General features: G+C 38.4%; 1 protein-coding gene and 1 pseudogene across 12 annotated transcripts in view; both read right to left on the bottom strand.

Annotated features, from left to right (window-relative positions):
* The window catches only part of NRG4 (neuregulin 4), a 140,949-nt gene that overhangs the window by 120,506 nt on the left and 1,426 nt on the right, over positions 1 to 19,017 (bottom strand). For 5 of the 12 annotated variants that reach the window (XR_003681673.2, XR_003681675.2, XR_003681666.2 and 2 more), the window contains exon 2: positions 11,295 to 11,382. The gene's annotated coding sequence lies outside the window, so the exon portion shown is untranslated. Of the gene's footprint in view, positions 1 to 8,871; positions 8,931 to 11,294; positions 11,386 to 17,223; positions 17,286 to 19,017 lie in introns of all 12 variants that reach the window. The other 7 variants (XR_003681668.2, XR_003681672.2, XR_003681674.2 and 4 more) reach the window with 4 other exon arrangements.
* LOC102975768 (surfeit locus protein 1-like) overlaps positions 1 to 19,017 on the bottom strand; it is a 33,178-nt pseudogene that overhangs the window by 12,808 nt on the left and 1,353 nt on the right.

Here is a 19,017-nt window from a genome sequence, read left to right as displayed (position 1 = left end):
CAAATCAATCAATGTGATTCACTATATTAACAAAAGTGATAGGGATAGAGTAGGATAATTAAATAGTCAGTTTAGAAATCCCACTGGGGGATTAAAGAGAGAAAGGGAATTTTAAGGGAGTTTTGGAGACTGTTGTAAGCTAAAGACCACTCAAGAAAAGAGTCCAGTAACCTAGCAACAATCTACACTACCTTGAAGGAAGACCAGGTGCATCCAAGTGCCAACACACTCAAGCCACAAACCCTGACAGTTAAAATACAAGACAACAGATACAGGGTCTCAATCTTGTGAAGTCAGAGAGTTAATAGTCCTTGAAGAGTAGCATTTTTGCATGTAGCCAAGACAGAAATATAGTTGACAGGGGAAAGAAATTAGGTGAAAGGGGACATTATACTGAAACCTAACATGAATTACCATATTTTAGTATATGTCACCACCCTTTTGCTAATATACATATGATTTAAATAGCACCATGACAGTCCCGGTTAAACCATGTTGGGCTGAAGGAGGAACTAATGATGTAAGTCTTGATGTCTGCCAAAGAATGAGGAAGTAGGTGGTCTTCTCCCCTCCCCACTTTTTCTTTGATTATAAAAATGTATCCCTCTTTGTTCTTGGGGCTTTGCTCCCTTGCCGGCCTCCTTGTATCTCTCTCACCAATGTCCTATGCTAGTAAACTCACTCTTTGCCTCACGCTGAATTGTTTCTGTAATGAGACAAAAGAACCTGAGTTTCAGTAAGTATTGACACCAAGTGAGCAGTTCTCATCAAAAGACAATGGGTTCAAGTCCCCTCCTAAGCCAGGGATTGTGTGTTCAAGCCCCACTCTGAGGTGCGGGTGGGTTTGAGTCCCACCCAAGAAGGAGTGCAGTTTCAAAAGGATGGATTAAAATCCTATCATCATTTCAATAGTTACAGAAAAAGCATTTGACAAAATTCAAGATCCTTTCATGATTAAAAACTCTCAACAAATTAGGTATAGATGGAATGTACCTCAACATAATAAAGGCCTTATATGACAAGGTCACAGCTAACACCATATCCAACAGTGAAAAGCTGAAAGCTTTTTCTCTAAGATCAGGAACAAGAAAACATAGTAGTGAAAGCCCTAGTCTGAGCAATTAGGCAAGAAAAAGATATAAAAGGCATCCAAATCAGGAAGGAACAAAATTCTCTGTCTGAAGATATATGATATCACATATAGAACACCCTGAAGATGCCACCAAAAAAACTACAGGGCTTCCCTGGTGGCGCAGTGGTTGAGAGTCCGCCTGCCGAGGCAGGGGACACGGGTTCGTGCCCCGGTCCGGGAAGATCCCACATGCCGCGGAACAGCTAGGCCCGTGAGCCATGGCCGCTGAGCCTGCGCGTCCGGAGCCTGTGCTCCGCAACGGGAGAGGCCACAACAGTGAGAGGCCCGTGTACCGCATTAAAAAAAAAAAAAAGCCATTTAAAGTTAGTCCACTTAGGGACTTCCCTGGTGGTCCAGTGGTTAAGACTCCATGCTCCCAATGCGGGGGGCACGAATTCGATTCCTGGCTGGGGAACTAAGATCCTGAACACCTCATGGCACAGACAAAAAAAAAAAAAAAAAAGTTAGTCCACTTAAAAGAGATGAAAATTTCTTCGTATAAAAAGAGGAGTAAGAAACTTCCCTGGTGGCGCAATGGTTAAGAATCCGCCTGCCAATGCAAGGGATACAGGTTCGATCCCTGGTCCAGGAGGATCCCACATGCCACGGAGCAACTGAGCTGATGTGGAGCAACTGAGCTCGTGTGCCACAACTGCTGAGCCAGTGCTCTGGAGCCCGTGAGCCACAACTACTGAGCCCGCATGCCACAGGTGCTGAAGCCCGCACGCCTGGAGCCGGTGCTACGCGACGGGAGAGGCCACCGCACAGCGGCAGGGAATGGCCCCTGCTCGTCGCAGCTGGGGAGAGCCTGCGCACAGCAACAAAGACCCAATGCAACCAAAAATAAATAAATAAAAATTAAATTAAATTAAAAAAAAATAGTGGTAAGAATTTTGATGTTTATTTCACCTTTTATTTAACAAACTTGGGTTATAATTGCAATTATGTGCTAATTCTTTTTTCATAATTTTTATTGGACTATAGTTGATTTCCAATGTTGTGCTAGTTTCTGCTGTACAGCAAAGTGAATCAGTTATACATATACATATATCCACTCTTTTTTAGATTTTATTCCCATATAGGTCATTACAAAGTATTGAGTAGAGTTCCCTGTGCTATACAGTAGGTTCTTATTAGCTATCTATTTTATATATAGTAGTGTTTATATGTCAATCCCAATTCCCCAGTTTATCCTTCCCACCCCCCCTTTCCCCTTGGTAGCCGTAAGTTTGTTTTCTACATCTGTGGCTCTATTTCTGTTTTATAAATAGGTTCATTTATACCATTTTTTTAGATTCCACATATAAACGATACCAGTGTGTGCTAATTCTTAGAAGGAACAAATCAAGTGGGGATTTGGGCATAATTTTTCTGACAAAATTGTGTTATATATGAACAGATTTCATGTAATGTCTAGTTTCCATATGGACAGTTGTAAAGAAGGCTGTAAAAAATTTGACATTGTTGACAATTTTCCCAAGGCCCTCCTTTAATCCTGATATCCAAATATTTTAAGAGATGAGAGTCATCATCATCATTGCAATTTCTCTATTTTTCAATTGTTGTGGCCTAACTCTGCCAAATCTTCATTTGTCATTGGTTTCATTTGTGATTTGAGTTCACCAACATCATTTTCATCATCTCTCCTACATCTTTTCAAGATTCACAATTTTGCCCTAAAATCACTTGTATTGTATTTGTGTTTTATAGGAGTATTCAACAATCATTAAAAGACTGGCCAACAATGCCTCTAAGCTAGACAAGGATGCATGCATGAGGGACAACCAATTTTATAAGTGGTTTGTTCATTAGTGAATGTTATTATAACTTTGGCTTCCCTTTGGAATCTCATAACTGTGGGAACTTAGATAATAGATAACTAGGGTACCTGTACTAAAAGAAGACCTGTGAAGTTTGAGCAGATAATGGCATAAGATGAGGCCAGAGAGGGAGGTATCCACCTAGCAATGCTGCCTCTCATAGTGAAAGAAGATGGGCACGTGTACATCATATACGATTTAAGCCAGCAAACTTAACCATAAAAAGTAGATAGAGAATCACCCAGCAGACTTTATACAGGAGTCATAAAAGCCACCACTCCAATAATAATACATGCTTAAAAATAAGAGTAATTTAAATCAAGAAAATCCCCAAGCTTTACACTCTGTTTCAAACTCTTTCTATAGAGTGTTCAAATCTTAGTAGAAATAGATCAAAAAGAGTTTTCATCAGTTGGTTAAAAATATCCTTATCATATATTTAAGAACTTCCCACTTAGATGTTAGCTTGCTAGTCTTACAATATTAGTACTTTTTTGGCAGGACTGACTCAGGGTACATCAGGAAAGGAAAGCAAAATATTATGTATGAAACCAGCAAGAAAATCACAGTGGAGATCAATATACCTCAATACCCCAAAATCACTTCATGTATATTTAGATATGGTAATAATAGGATCTTCAGTGTTAGGCCTTTCCAGCTTATTCTAAAAATAATTTAAAAGCTTTTGTTTTTAGAATTTAATGTATTTTAAAAGAAACTTTCAGATTAAAATATTTTTTAGGAAGTGAAAAAAATGATTTGGATCACATTTTGTCAATATGTGAACACAAATTAAAAAGCTAGCTTTTCTTGAAGCCAAATATAATTTTTCTATAAAATACATCCAAAGAAATATGTCTGTTCTCCTTAATTCCATATTTACCTTTGGTTGGTGTTCAAGCATTTCCTTTTGATATAAAAATCTGGCACACATGGCTATTATCACTAATTAATTTTAAGAAAGGCAAAAATAGAAAAGTACAATCACAAACCTCATATGGTTGAGTCAAAAACTGGAATAAAAAATTTTTCTGAAATGATGAACAAAAACATTTAAAAGGACACTGGAAGAAAAAGTGCACGTTCTGATATAAAGGCTCTAGAGTAAAACATCATTTTGGAAGTAGTAAACATTTACTAGTAGTCAATGATGCAGAAATAAAAGATTGTCCTATACAAAAGTCAAGACTTACATTGAGGGCTTCCCTGGTGGCGCAGTGGTTGAGAGTCCGCCTGCCGATGCAGGGGACACGGGTTCGTGCCCTGGTCCGGGAAGATCCCACATGCCGCGGAACAGCTAGGCCCGTGAGCCATGGCCGCTGAGCCTGCACGTCCGGAGCCTGTGCTCCGCAACGGGAGAGGCCACAACAGTGAGAGGCACGCGTACCGCAAAAAAAAAAAAACAAAAAAAAAACAACTTACATTGAACCTGTTCTACTCCAGTCAGCAATTTCTTCCTGAAGACTTCTATTTGGTTGTAAAACTTTTTAGCTTTTCTTGCTGTATATCTCAGCAGGAGAAACCAATTTCCAAAAGGTGTTCCCTAATTATATTAAATGTGCATGCTGAGCCATGCCAATATTCTATTCCAAAAAGTAAAAAATGTAAGATAAGTCACCTATGGAGGAGATGTCTGTCAACAGTAATGCGTCAATAATGCAATTTATATGTGAATCAGGCTACTGTAAAAGTTTTTTTAAAAAAATTTTTTCCTCCAGGGATCAAACCCATGCCCCCTGCATTTGAAGCACAGAGTCTTGACCACTGCACTGCTAGGGAAGTCCTATGTCTGCTTCTTTCACTCAGCATTATATATCTGAGGTTCATCCATATTGCCATATGCAGTTGTAGATTGTTCACTGCTGTATAGTGTTCTTTTATGTGAATATACCATTAAAAAATCCATTATCCATTGGAAAAAAAATATTTTCCTCACTTCATATAACTATTTACTAATAAGACTTCATGCTAAAAATGAACCAACAGATAAAAACTACTCTTGAGGTTGCAGTATAGAAAAGAGACATTTGTACTGCATCAGTTTAGGATGCTTTGGATTGCAGGCAACAGAGAACTCAGTTCACAACAGCATAAACCAATATGGATTCACTTCTCTCACAAGACAAAAAATCTTGAACTGGTGATTGCTAAGGTTGGTGTTTACCAATCAATGGTGCTATCCATATCTTCAATATTTTTGCTCCACCATCCTGAGTGTATTTACTTTTAATATTCCTGTTTGTTGCCTAATGTTTTCAAGATGGTCACTGCAGCTCCAAGCATCACATCTAAGGTCAAAGCAAGAAAAAAGTTAACCCCAGCGCTGTCGGACCCTTTTATCAGAAAAAGGGAAAGTTTTCAATGAAGTCCCCTAGCAGGTTTATGGGCTAGAATTGTATTACATGACTACTGTAGCAGTAAAGAAGACTGGAAAATCAAATATTTAACTTTGCTAATTTTTTTTTTTTTTTTTTCCTGTATGCGGGCCTCTCACTGTTGTGGCCTCTCCCGTTGTGGAGCACAGGCTCTGGATGCGCAGGCTCAGTGGCCATGGCTCACGGGCCCAGCCGCTCTGCGGCACGTGGGATCTTCCTGGACCGGGGCACGAACCTGTGTCCCCTGCATCGGCAGGTGGACTCTCAACCACTGCGCCACCAGGGAAGCCCTAACTTTGCTAATTTTTACGGTAGAGGTAAGAAATGGATATGGATTGGCCAGCCAACAGTGTCTGCCAGTCCTCAACTCAATATGCACACACATACTTCTTACACATGTGTTAAACACAACATACTCATCCTCTCATCAAGGAAGACAACCCCACTATCTCATCCAATTACTGCATGACGCAGGATCTTTGGTTGATTTTCTGTCTGCTCTATCAAGTCCAAATATGACAACTCTTATCTAACCATTTGTATGGCTAAAAGGGAAGTTGTCTCTAAACCACTCCCCTCACATATATACAACGATGAAAAAGAAAGAACAGAGTGACCCCAAAAGAATTCCATTAAGAAAGGGAGATAAGAGGAAGTACACAGTGGTCAACAATCCACAATCTATATCATATCTTTTTGGACAGAAATCACAGATTCCTGGGCAGGCAATAAAGTAAATCCCTTGGCCAGTCAATCTGACAGCGCCTACTTTAAGTCTCAGGAGGATATGCTTTGTCATTGTTCTCTGTAGCCATATCTAAGGCAGGTTTTGAAGCAGATGTCTTTCCCAGGGGATCCACAGCTTTTGTAGCCTACTTCATACTGGTTTGACTTAGGGAGGAAAGGATGAGGATTGCTTGGAAGGTAAAGACAATCACAACTAATCACCAGCTTTGTACTGCAGGTTCCCTCAAAAACATATCAAGCTTCTGGTCTATCTGCTTCAGATCAATTCCTTTGTGTGAGTAACCACACCCAAAAAATATTTCTAGAAATAATCTTTAAGCCTGGAGATTCTAACCTCTTAGCTGCTGACCTCTGAGCTCTCATAACAGACAAGGCAATTCTAACAATACTCTTAGGTAAGAAGGTCCTACCCTTAATCCCTACAAAATTCCAAATTACAGGGCTCTTTTGTCAATTTAGAGTACAAGCTAAAGGCAGAATACCTCTATAGCAAAGTTATATTCTTCTGCCCTCTCTGCTTTCATGCTGAGGAGCACTAATTTGAGTTCACCCCCTTCTGTAGGATCCTACTGAAAAGCCACAACAAGTCACCAATACAGCACAATATTCCAAATTCTTCCTTTCATTTCTCCTGACTCTACAGTCTCAGTTTGCATAGTCAGCCTTCCACAGAAGAGCAGGTACAGATTAATCAAATGCTTTGCTACTGTATAACAAGGGTTACAATTTTCCTTATTTTTCTCCATAATAAGTCTGGAGGTAGGCAGTCCAAGATTGGAAGAGCTGTTCAACAATGTCCAGACTCTTTCAATCCTTCTCCTTCATGGTCCTCAGCTTGTTAGAATCATCTTTTCTCTCTCATACTTGTCATCTCATAGTTGCAAAGATGGCTGCTAAAACTCCAGGCTTCAGGTCTGCATTTAAGGCACAAAGGGGGAAAGAGGAGAGTACCAGCCACCACTGTTCTCTTTATCAGGAAAGCAAAAGCCATCCCTGAACTTGGGAGCCTTCCCTTCATGATCACTGGCAAAGGAGAATGGGATTGTCATGACTGGCTTCAACTAGTCAGGAGTTTTTGCTTGAAGCTGGGAACGCTGCTGTCCCTAACAAAATGAAGGTAAGCAATAGGGAATGGGTATAAGGAAGGTCACTAAGAATATCTCCACATAGACATTTACAATTTTAAGAGAATGTTTGAAAAATGAAAAGCAATCTCTATTTGGTGAAATTTCAAGCAATATAACAGAAGTGGGGGGAAGCTCCTCAGGCAGTGCTATAGAAATACACTTTAGTTAAAACGATCTCTACTCAGGCATACCCATCCTACTTAGGAGTCTATCCCTTAAATTAACACCCTTTAGTAACTCTGCTTTTCACAGACTCTTCCCTTCCTTCAATTCTGAACCCACAGATTCTCTAAAATACCCATGTTTATTCAACAGCTGTTTCTATGGCAGCAGACCCCTGGTGGAAGGGCACAGGGGTGGAGGCTATTTATAATTTAAGGACCGACAGTACACGCCAATAGCAGCTATTATTGATGAAATCCTTGAGGAATGTATAAAACAGATAAATACTGTGAAAAACCAAAACCAGAAATATTCATGGTGCCTGTTGTTCACCAAGAAACCTTTTATAATTTGGTTTCCCATCTATATCCACCACCTGGAAGAAAATACACTGATCATACTGGTACAACCGGTTTTTGTAACAATTTTATCTCATTGTATTGGGTTGGCCAAAAAGGTCGTTTGGGTTTTTCCATGTTACCGAAAAACCCGAAAGAACTTTTTGGCCAATCCAATATTTAAATTAATTTGCTTTCTGGCTTTACATATTAGGCTGATGAGGTCGTTAGACTAATTTAATCCTCTCTGGGACACTTACTGACCAGATCAGGTTTCTAAGACCACAAGACTGAGAGTTAGACCCTAGTAAACTCACTAAGGTTATACCACCCAATGTGGTCTTTTGAATAAAAGCAGCTGGCCTGCCCCAAGCAAAAGCCCTTTACATCACTGAGTGTATTGGCATGAACTTCTTTAAAACATTTACAGAAGCGATAAATCAATTTTCATTCCATGTAGCAGCTCACAAGAGCCACTTTCTTTGATGTAAATTGTGCTACCTATAAATATACTCGAGTCACCAACCATTCAAAGTAAAATAGTTTCCAAGCAACCCTCAAATCACAATTTTTATGTATAAAAAGATATGTAGTGTAGGGGTTATGAGCATGGGCTCTGGAGCCAGAAGGCTAGAGTGCAAATCCTAGTTCCACATTAGAACATTCTACTACAGAATCGGGCAAAAATCTTTGTGCCAATTTTCCTCATCCATATGTGAGGCTTGAGGTAGTGGGGGACAGAATAATAGTGCCTACTTCAAAGAGTTGTCTGAAAATAAAATGAACTTATATATATAAGGTGCCTGGAACGGAAGAAGCACTCAACAGTTGTTAGCTATCATTATACTTCACTGGAAAATCTAATAGTATATGGTTGCATTTTATGCAAATGTAAAATGATTTGATAATAAAGATTCACTTTATATGCAAAATATGAAATAACACAAAATCCCCCCCGCAGTTAATAATTCATCAAGAATCACAGTTTCAAAGCTGGTTGGTAATTGACTTATAAACTCTTTTAAGCTACTGCCCACATGGCAATAGCAAACTTCCCATTCTTTGCTGCCAGGAATAGTCTTGAATTATGCATGTCTCCTACAAAAGGCTACAGCTCTATACAGAGATGTGAAGGAGATAAAAATCATAGCACTTGCCAACCCCACTGACCTCTCAGTGTTGATCCTGGTCTTCCTAGAGGTTTCCTATGTCCTTGGGGCCTAGAAACTCTACAAACAATATTCAAACAGAATTAAGTCTCTGAACACTGCCCCAGAAAACTTTTCTTGAAATAAGGGGTCACTCAGCCTGGTTATTTTTCACATGTGTGTGCCCTTCCCAGACCTGGAGTAATTACCATCCCTTCCCATTTTCCTTAGTTTTTTTTAAAAAACATCTTTATTAGAGCATAACTGCTTTACAATGGTGTGTTAGTTTCTGCTGTTTAACAAAGTGAATCAGCTATATGTATACATATATCCCCATAACCGCTCCCTCTTGTGTCTCCCTCCCACCCTCCCTAACTGGTCAAGTTTAATACTTCCTTGCTCACAAAGAAATATTAACCTAAATGGCCCTGATTTTCCTTTAACCTATGTCTACTCTTCTCTCCTACTCAAATACTTCTTTCCCTTCTGTTTTATTTACTCGCCTCCATCAGCACAAGTCTTTTTTCCCTTTTGCATGTGACTGGCACATCTTCACTCTCAAACTCCCCCAACCACGTTCATTCCACACCCAATTCTTCAACTTCTGTCATTCTTTACCCTCTGCCCTATCCCCCATCTACTAGAGGGTCCATTTATTTGAGGAAAAACTCTTTAATCCAAATTTATTTTTCACTTTTCTGCAGTTTACTCTTTTTAAAAAATATTTTATTTATTTGGTTGCACCGGGTCTTAGTTGCTGCACATTGGCTTCCTTAGTTGCAGCTCAAGGGCTCCTTAGTTGTGGCAGCCATGCTCCTCAGCTGTGGCTCGGGGGTTCTTTGAGTTTTGGCTCGCCGGCTTCTTAGCTGCGCCACGCAGGCTCCTTAGTTGTGGCATGCGAACTCTTAGTTGCGGCGTGCATGTGGGATCTAGTTCCCTGACCAGGGATTGAACCCAGGCCCCCTGCATTGGGAATGTGGGGTCTTAACCACTGCACCACCACGGAAGTCCCTCCGCAGTTTACTCTTTTTTTTTTTTTTGCGGCACGCAGGCCTCTCACTGCTGTGGCCTCTCCCGTTGCGGAGCACAGGCTCCGGACGCGCAGGCTCAGCGGCCATGGCTCACGGGCCCAGCCGCTCCGCGGCATGTGGGATCCTCCCGGACAGGGGCACAAACCTGCGTCCCCTGCATCGGCAGGCAGACTCTCAACCACTCCGCCACCAGGGAAGCCCTGCAGTTTACTCTTAACAAAAATCTGGTTCCTCCTTAGATCACAAAGTACCTTTTCCAATATAACTTATTTAGTCCTTACTTTCTGCTTTCTCTGAATCGATGGGAAGAAGTGAGGAACAGCCTCTTCCTTGCTCCCAAATGCCATTTTCAGATCATCACACTGTGGCCCACTCTCCACTGTTTGAAATCTCTACCTCATCTCACATTTCAGAATGCCGTTCTCAACAATCCTATCTGAACACACTCATCTTTAAATTTATCCTCCCATCCTTCTCTCTAGTCTTGATAGAGGTGATTCAATTTCTGTTGACAGTAACGTATGTATTTGAAGAGCATTATATGAACCAGAAAAATTAAACATGTTAATGGTGATCACATGGTCAACAATGGAACAAACCGAATAAAACACATGACTACTTCTGTGCTCATAAAATAACTTTATAATTTTCTATAATACTCCTAAAGTCAAGTTGTACTAGTTCATATATTCTATCATTAGAAATATGTCATGTTAGCTACTGCCTTAGACATAAATCACCATATGTTTGTCAAAATAAACCACAGCAACATAAAATTAGAAGGCCTTATGATGGATATATAAGCTATTCTTGGCAGATGATCAGGCTACTTAGAAGACCTTCCAAAAAGAGGATTCTACAACTTCCCAAGGTAAATCATTCTAATCTTACACATCCTGAATTTCAAAAGCTTTGACTCTTCTTATCTAAATTTCTCCTGCTGTTTTTCCTCTATAGAGATGGGAAAAGGACAGGCACCATCCTCAGTAAGTCAGCATCTCAACTACTTGAAAAGCAATATCATCCCTTAGCCTTCACTCTTCTAAACTCAACAACTTGAACTATTTTCCAGACTCTTGTTCTCCAAGGCTTTCTTAACCTTCTTTAATTCTATTCATATTATGTTTAAATTACAAAGACCAGACCAGCTTACAACTTTGTTGTTTTTAATATGTTTTTATGAATAGCTAACACATACTTGAACATGGTTCTATACACACACACCTTTCCAACTTTAGAATGGAGACCCAAGCTTCTGTAATTTAAAAGTTAAAGAACTTTCCATATTGTGGAGTCTACCACTATTTTCTCTTAGTTGAATTAAGACAGTGATCTATGGCTATAGTTGACAAATTATGGCTCCACATATGGCCCCAAAACATTACAAAGAATGAATTAACAAATAATTACTTACCTGATCGGTCCTTGGGTTAAAGTTTTTCTCCTAGATTGCAGAGTAGAGATGAAACTGGCTCTCACTTTATAGTTCACCTCTTTTTCTTCTGCTTTGATAGAAATTGTGGCCACCATAAAGAAAAATAAAAACAGAAAATATTTTATATAACAATTTTAGTAACACATGGAAAGAAAGTAGAATCTATTTACAAATTTTATGGGCTTTTTCTTTTACTTAGTAATACCCTCAAAGAACTTCGTAATAAGTAACAGAAACTTTAATATTTTTAATTTCTCCTGCTTCCCCTTTTTTAAGCCTCAGGAAAACTATTTATTGTTAATACTTCTAAATACTAGGCTAGAAGCTGGATTAAGAGGGAAATAGAATTTTATTAGAAGATTATTGTGTGGGAGAAAAAAACCCTTTCAAACAGAGACTTTTGGGGGATGGCAAGGAATTTTATTTCTTTTTCTATGAAAGTTACTTTTTGTGTTATGTCTCCACCCAGGAAAAATTTTACATACAATATTATGGATAGAGAGTTAATAAGGATTGTCATTTCAATAAAGTGGTAACCTTCATGAGAAAGAAAGGGAAAAAGTGGTATACAATATGATCTATCTTCCACTTTAAAAGTTCCTTTTCCCAAATAGCTTTACTTTATATGGCATGAAGAAGGTGGTCAAGGCTCAGAACACCTTAAGTATATAAAAGTGGCATATATGAATAATATAAATTTTTATATCAAGCCAATTATCAGGATGCATAATCAATCCCTCAGAAGTTTATGGTCTTTCTAGACCCATATGCTGAAAACTATAAAACATTGATAAAGAAAGCTGAAGATGATTCAAAGAAATGGAAAGATAGCCTGTGCTCTTTGATTGAAAGAATATTGTTAAAATGGCCATACTTCCCAAAGCAATCTACAGATTTAATGTCTATCAAAATATCCATGACATTTTTCACAGAACTAGAGCAAATAATCCTAAAATTTATATGGAACCACAAAAGATTCAGAACTGCCAAAGCAATCCTGAGGAAAAAAAGAACAAAAGCTGGAGGTATAACCCTCCCAAACTTCAGACTATATGACAAGACTACAGTTATCAAAACAGCATGGTATTGGCACAAAAACAGACACAAAGATCAATGGAACAGAATAGAGAGTCCAGAAATAATCCCACTTACCTATGTTCAATTAATCTACAACAAAAGAGGCAAGAATATACAATGGAGAAAAGACAGCCTCTTCAACAAATGGTGTTGGGAAAGCTTGATAGCTACATGTAAAACAATGAAATGAGAACATTCTCTCACACCATATACAAAAATAAACTCAAAATGGTTTACAGACCTAAATGTAAGATATGACACCATAAAATTCCTAGAAGGGAACATAAGTGAAACATTCTTTGACATAAATCGTAGATCAGTCTCCCAAGGCAAAAGAAATGAAAGCAAAAATAAACAAATGGGACCTAATCAAACTTAAAAGATTTCGCACAGCAAAGGAAACCATCAACAAAATGAAAAGATAACATATGGAATGAGAGAAAATATTTGCAAACGATGCAACCCACAAGGGGTTAATATTCAAAATATACAAACAGCTCACACAACTCAATATCAAAAAAACAAACAACTCAATCAAAAAATGGGCAGAAGACCTAAACAGACATTTTTCCAAAGAAGACATACAGATGGCCAATAGGCACACGCAAAGATGCTCAACATCACTAATTATTAGAGAAATGCAAATCAAACCCACAATGAGGTATCACCTCACATTAGTAGAAAGGCTATCATCAATAAGTCTACAAATAATAAATGCTACAGAGGGTGTGGAGAAAAGGAAACACTCATACACCATTGGTGGGAATATAAATTGGTGCAACCACTATGGAAAACAGTATGGAGGTTCCTTAAAAAAACTAAAAACAGATCTACCATATGATCTGGCAATTCCACTCCTGGTTATATATCCAGGAAAAAAACGAAAACTCTAATTCGAAAAGATACATGCACCTCAGTGTTCACAGTAGCACTACTGATAATAGACAAGCCATGGAAGCAACCTAAATGTCCATCAACAGATGAATGGATAAATAAATTGTGGAATATATATATATGTGTATATGTATATATACAATGCCATTAGAAAGAATGGAATATTGCCATTTGCAGCAACATGGATGGACCTAGAGAATACTATGCTTCGTGAAATAAGTCAGAGAAAGACAAATACTACCGATCACTTATATGTGGAATCTAAAACTAATACAAATGAATCTGTATACAAAACAGAAACAGACTCACAGACATAGAAAACAAACTTATGGTTACCAAAGGGGAGAGGGAGAGGGTGAGGGATAAATTATAATGGATACAATAAGGATTTACTATACAGCATAGGGAATTATACCCAATATCTTATAATAATCCATAATGAAATATAACTTGCAAAAAACCAAAATCACTGTGCTGTACACACGAAACTAAGACAATATTGTAAAGCAATTATATTTCAATTTTAAAAAAGAAGTTTATGGTCTTTCTTTAGTCACAGGAATAATGAACATGAAAGGTTTAATAGTAGCATAGGACTTTCCTGGTGGCGCACTGGTTAAGAATCCGCCTGCCAATGCAGGGGGACACAGGTTCAAGCTCTGGTCCGGGAAGACCCACATGCCACGGAGCAACTAAGCCCGTGCGCCACAACTACTGAGCCTGTGCCCTAGAGCCCGTGACAACTACTGAGCCCACGTGCCACAACTACTGAAGCCCACGCACCTAGAGCCCGTGCTCCACAACAAGAGAAGCCACTGCAATGAGAAGCCCACTCACTGCAATGAAGAGTAGCCCCCGCTCAGTGCAACTAGAGAAAGCCCACACACAGAAACAAAGACCCAACACAGACAAAAATAAATAAATAAATTTATTTTTTTCAAAAAAAGTAGCATAATTTTGCAACTACAAAATATCAAAAATTTATCTACCTTCAAATTTAATCATGCTAGTTTTATTTTTTTTCTGGTTCATTTTTAGTCTGTTAGATAAGTGAAAAATCAAATTTTCTTCTTTACATAAAAATAATCATTGGGGCTTCCCTGGTGGCACAGTGGTTGAGAGTCTGCCTGCTGATGCAGGGGACACGGGTTCGTGCCCTGGTCTGGGAAGATCCCACATGCCGCGGAGCGGCTGGGCCCGTGAGCCATGGCCACTGAGCCTGTGCGTCCGGAGCCTGTGAAGTTGCAATTGTAACAACATATTAAACTAAGGAAACTCTTTTAAAAAAAAAATCATAGAATCATAAAAATTTAGAGCTAGAAAGAAATTTAGAGAATTTCAAGATGTACCAAATTCAATCCTCTCCAAATCAGAGACATTCATTTAATTTCAAAGTTAAAGAATGAATTGGAGGTGAAACCCTGGAATCCAGAATGCTTTTCCCACTACATAATAATTCCTCAAGCTTATTGAGGCACCACTTTGTGTGTGTATGTGAGGCAGTGAGGCAGTAGGGTTGAACTTGAGGTCTCTGAATCAGACTGTCCAGGCTTGAATCTTAGTTCCTCCACTTATTATCTGGCTGTTCTTGCACAAATTACTTAATCCCACGGTGCCTCAGTTTTCTCATCTGGAAAATGAGATAACAACTATACCTTCCCAACAGGACTTATGAAAAAATTAATACAAATAAAGCTCACAGAATGATGTCTGACACATTGTAGGCATTTAACAAATGTCAGTAATCATTAGGAGTCTATCAATAAACACAAGGACATGTACTTGCTAGGTTTTAAAATAGCCTAATTAGACTAGAATTGGAATACTAGATCATTTTTATGTTTTAAAATACATATACAATCACTGATATTTCATTTTGGCATATAAACAGTGCCCCAAAAATGGTTTCCTAGGGCTTCCCTGGTGGCACAGTGGTTGAGAGTCCGCCTGCAAATGCAGGCAAGACGGGTTCGTGCCCTGGTCCGGGAGGATCCCACATGCCACGGAGCGGCTAGGCCTGTGAGCCACGGCCGCTGAGCCTGCGCGTCCGGAGCCTGTGCTCCGCAACGGGAGAGGCCACAACAGTGAGAGGCCCGCGTACCGCAAAAAAAAAACAACCAAAAACGGTTTCCTCATGAAGTACATGCAAAATTCCAGATATTAAACACATAATAAAGCTCACTTAATTTGAATACCATTCACTTTGTGATCACTTGAGCCCAGTGGTATACTCAGAATATAACACCCAAAGGGATCATTTTTTTTTCTAACACACCCTCCTCTACGTGACAAAATTATTTTTAGTAATGACATGAAATGAAACAAATAATAATAGCTGGGAAAGAAACAGACAGTGAAAATTCTTTTACTCAACTCCACTTATATGCAAATATAAAATAAATATTATAGTACAAAAAAGGAAAAATGCAACGGAATTAATGTTTCTGAAAAAAGGAAAAACTTAAACCTACATATTGTTTTGTGGAAGTACTAAGTAATAACATTGCACCTCCTATTGATTCCTTCTTCAGTTTTGAAGTAAACATTAATAATTTAAAAAGAACAAATTTCAAAGTAAAAGATTTTTTGAATTCAATTATTCAGAAGAATAATTTCACATATTAACCAAATTTGTACTTACAAGCCAAAAATATTACACTTTGTTTCCCTCAAATGGTACATGCAAATGAAAACTCTAAGTGGTCATACAGAATGACAACATTGAAGTAATCAAATCTGTTTCTTCATCCTTATAGTCGCTATGCAATCACTGCTTAAGAATCTACCATGTAAATGCAAAGATATGGACCAAAGGGGCTGCAGACATGAACTGCACCTGAAGCCTTGAATTACCCTGAGTTTTTATGAATTTATTTGGAAAAATATCCGTAGAGCTGAGTCTATATTTATTGAAGGCCAACTGTATAACTGGGAGTTCATATTCTATGTAGAATATGATATTTATTAAAGGATCAATAATTAAAATGTGCTAATTTGAAGCTTACATATACATTACTAAAACTTAATAGTAACTACAGTAATTGTTTAGAACATAGATTCATAAGAAAGTTTTCAGGGAGAAATATTTTATCACTGACATTGTTTAGAATTTCTGGTACATAGAAATTGCTGGTAATAAAAATCGGACAGACTTTTAGTGGGTTTATTATAGTTTAATTCCCTACAGACAATGAGAATTTTTGTTGCCTACACCCCAAGTGATGCTCTCATTGCCACTACTCTTGGCATGCCACCGCTCAAGGTGAAATCTGCCACTGAGGTACTATACTTGAAGATGGGCTCGCTAAGTTAAGTGTATTTAAGCTACTTATGAGAAAACGTTTTTAAAAAGAATGTTAATTGACGACCTATTCAGTGCACGGTACTGTGCTTTGTTTTATCCACATAGAATGTAAGCATATGAATTTTGCTAATTACAAGTCAATCACATTTATTCATTAAAGCCCTCTCAGCAGAATTTTTTAAAGCTATTTTGTTAGCAGTTATTATGTATACTTAAATTTTTAAATAATTATCAGTCACATATATTCCATTTTTCAAGCTTTTCATGAACTTAAATTGGCTTTCTCCCTGTGTGTTCCAAATAAGTGAGGGTGCATCACAAATCAACATTCAGAAGAGGTTTTAAAATATTAACATTTACATAAACATTAACAACTTAAAATCTCTTGATATTTTAAAATTTCACAAATCATGTGGCATCAGATTCATATGTTCTACTTTTTCAAGCAGCTACCTCAAGAGAACAAATTTTAACTCTAATAGCAATCTTTTTCATTCACAGGATCAACATAATCTCCAGTCTGCCTTCTCATAATCTTGCAGCTGCATATCATACATGCACAAATTTTCTGGTTATGTGATTCTGGTACTCTTGAAAAGACAGTCTTTTTAACTGAAAGAAAATCTGACTTACCTCAAAAGGTGCTTTGGTATGGGATAGCGTGCCAATTACAGGCACATTAGAAGCAGATATATCTGGCAAGAAAGTGACACACAAACCTTAAAACTACAGTTAATTTCTTCTACTCCTGCTGTGTAGGTCCTATTTTCTTTTATGCTGTGGGGCTCCTTCACCCACAAAATCCCTCTCACTAGACACCTACAGTCTACTAAAGCCACACCTGTTGTTTATAGCTCTAGGATTCCCCAACCTCTCCCATTGATAAGAATCACCTGGGACAGTTAAAAATAAAAATAACAGGCCACACTCCTGTAAATTAGATTTTAATGGGTTTGAGGTGAGGCTCCGGTATCTGATTTTAATCAAGTATCCTCAAGAGATTCTTACAGACACATTTAAGAATAAGCTAAAGAGGCCTGCCAGAGATCTTCACAGTTCCTCCAAATTGATCAGTCTCAAGGGCTAATCCTCCTCTGGGTATTAGGACTTGGGGTATTTGAAAACAGAGCAGGAGAAGTTTGGAGAAAGCAGAATACCATCTTGTCTACAACTCTGATTTAGGTTTCCAACATCCTAAAGAATTAAAGAAGTGGAAGATTTTAGTTTGGATAGGTGATCTGAAGTACGACACCACCAGGGAGCAGCATAGAGCAGATAAATTACACATGTTTGGGGATTTTTTGACTTCACACTACCACATAAAATGGTGTACCTACATTTTCCATGAACTCAGATTACAAAAAAACAAACAAACAAAAACCCCAAAGCAGCACACTTAAAAGACACAGGTAAAATATGTTAGCATGTGGTTTCCAGTTTTCTCTCTCTAGAGGGTCTTCATTGACAGCTGTTGTAGGAAAAAAGCTCCCCTGAAGTAGCCTTGCACCTGAATCCAAAACTGGTATTAGACTACAAAGATTCCAGGTAAACCAAAGTGGTGCTCCAATTTTTCTGTCTGCAAGTTTCAAAATACTTGTCCTACTCTTTGAACTAGAATTGTAACTGGATGCTTTTCAATGGTTTTAATCAAGTATTTAGAGTTTTACTAAGTGTGAGGGTGGGGGGGAATGGGGTGGAAAACAACTTTAACAAGCTATGCCGAGGCTTTTTTTTTTTTTTTACACTTTTTAAAGTGTAGTTGAAATGTTGCCACCATCTGTCAGAAAACTATACCCACCCACCCAGCAATCCCATCCATCCTCCCAAGTTTTCTTGACTCATCCCCACTTTCTCTTTTCCAGTCCACATTAAATGTAAAAAAAAAAATCCTCTGGCAACCCAGGTAGCTTCTACAAATATCACCTCCAAGGGCTTTGTGTTCCTCTGAAATTCCATTACAGTTGGGTTAAGAAACACTGAAAGATGAGGGAGGACTTGAAGAAGGAATTTTACTTACTTCCCAGCTTGCCAAAATTCAATACTCATTCCCTACCTAGATATTCCTGTGTCTAAGAAAAGTATGATCCAAACCCCTGTGGCAATTCTGTGACCTGGGTTTTGATTTCCATCTTTTAGCTAGAAAAGCTGAGGTGGGAGGAGGAAGAGGCGAGAATGACTAAGACATTCCTGGGAGACCAAATAGGCCTAACCAAAAACAAACAAACAAAACAAAACAAAACAAAACACCCACTTTAGAAGAGGTGTGAGAACCGGAAATCAAGGCTGTCTGCAGAGCTAGAGCCCATCCTGGAACTTAGCGTTCTAGAAAAGAGGGTTTCCAATCTTTTCAAGTATTTTAGCAAAAATGTCAGGACCCTATTGGAAAATGGCTAGTTTAGCCTGAATTGAGACAAGTAACAAAACCTA

This window comes from Physeter macrocephalus, chromosome 11 (genome assembly GCF_002837175.3).
Source record: "Physeter macrocephalus isolate SW-GA chromosome 11, ASM283717v5, whole genome shotgun sequence".
Taxonomy (NCBI): Eukaryota; Metazoa; Chordata; class Mammalia; order Artiodactyla; family Physeteridae; genus Physeter; species Physeter macrocephalus.
The sequence above is the reverse complement of the archived record's forward strand: the minus strand, read 5'-3'. Positions and strand labels throughout refer to the sequence as shown.